General features: G+C 41.4%; 1 protein-coding gene across 1 annotated transcript in view; it reads right to left on the reverse strand.

The window, feature by feature from the left end:
• Positions 1-1,453, reverse strand: part of ABCA13 (ATP-binding cassette, sub-family A (ABC1), member 13) — a 518,893-nt gene that overhangs the window by 458,927 nt on the left and 58,513 nt on the right.

Consider the following 1,453-nt stretch of genomic DNA (forward strand, 5'->3'; position numbering starts at 1 on the left):
TAAAGCAACAGAGACAACTCACAACACCAACAACGCATTTGGCCCAGGAACTACTAAGGAATGTACAGTGCAGTGGTGGTTCAAGAAGTTTTGCAAAGGAGACGAGAGCCTTGAAGATGAGGAGTACAGTGGCTACCCATTGGAAGTTGACAACGACCAATTGAGAGCAATCATTGAAGCTGATCCTCTTACAACTACACAAGAATTTGCCGAAGAACTCAGTGTTGACCATTCTATGATCGTTTAGCACTCCAAACAAATTAGAAAGGTGAAAAAGCTCAAAAAGTGGGTGCCTCATGAGCTGGCCGAAAATCAAAAAAATCATCATTTTGAAGTGTCGTGTTCTCTGATCGTATGCAACAACAACGAACCATTTCTTAATCAGATTGTGATGTGCAATAAAAAGTGGATTTTATACAACTGGTGATGACCAGCTCAGTGATTGGACTGAGAAGAAGCTCCAAAGCACTTCCCAAAGCTGAACTAAAGGTCACAGTCACTGTTTGGTGGTCTGCTGCCGGTCTGATCCACTATGGCTTTCTCAATCCTGGTGAAACCATTACATCTGAGAATATGTTCAGCAGATCAATGAGATGCAACAAAAACTACAACACCTGCAGCTGGCATTGGTCAACAGAAAGGGCCCAATTCTTCTCCACGACAACGCCCAACCCACATGTTGCACAACCAACACTTCAAAAGTTAAACGAATTGGGCTGTGAAGTTTTGCCTCATCCTCCGTATTCACCTGACCTCTTGTCAACCAGCTACCACTTCTTCAAGCGTCTCGACAACTTTTTTTCAGGTACAAATCCGTAGGAAACTCCTTCTACATTTCTAAAATATAAATCTAAGGAACTTAGACATACCATTGTTTAACTACAATAGGTGAGGTTGATATTAAACCACTGTGCTGAATAAATGAACAGACACATCACATTTCTCATTTAAAAGTCCTAATTGTAAAAGATGAGAACTGGAGGCTGTGTTAGGGTGTCTTACCTGCCAGGATTTAGCTATTCTCCCAGTAAAACAGGTCCCAGGCAGAATCGTCGCAAGAGATTTGGAAATAATAGAGACAGAGACAAAGTGCAGTTTAAAGTGATGGGGGAGTCAGGGGTTCCCACGAGCCAGGAGGCCCTGAGTGAAATCTCACATCTGTATTTATTGTTATAGTAAGCAGTTGTCCTTGGTTAAAGAACTATGTGTACGGCTCATTTGTAAAGGTTTCAGGACTCCCCAAAGGTTTCAAGGGACCCTTACCTAATTCTGTCTACAAGAATAGACAGTTACAAAATTTTTCTAAGAGAAACATTTTAAGCCCTAAGTTAAGAATACAATGGAATATTACTCAATTATAAGAAACGACAGTGATCTGGCACCTCTTATACTTTCCTGGATTAAACTTAAGCCCATTATCCAAAGTGGGGCACCACAAGAGCAGAAGAACGGG

This window comes from Propithecus coquereli, unplaced genomic scaffold (assembly GCF_000956105.1).
Source record: "Propithecus coquereli isolate 6110/MARCELLA unplaced genomic scaffold, Pcoq_1.0 Scaffold252, whole genome shotgun sequence".
In the NCBI taxonomy this organism is placed as follows: Eukaryota; Metazoa; Chordata; class Mammalia; order Primates; family Indriidae; genus Propithecus; species Propithecus coquereli.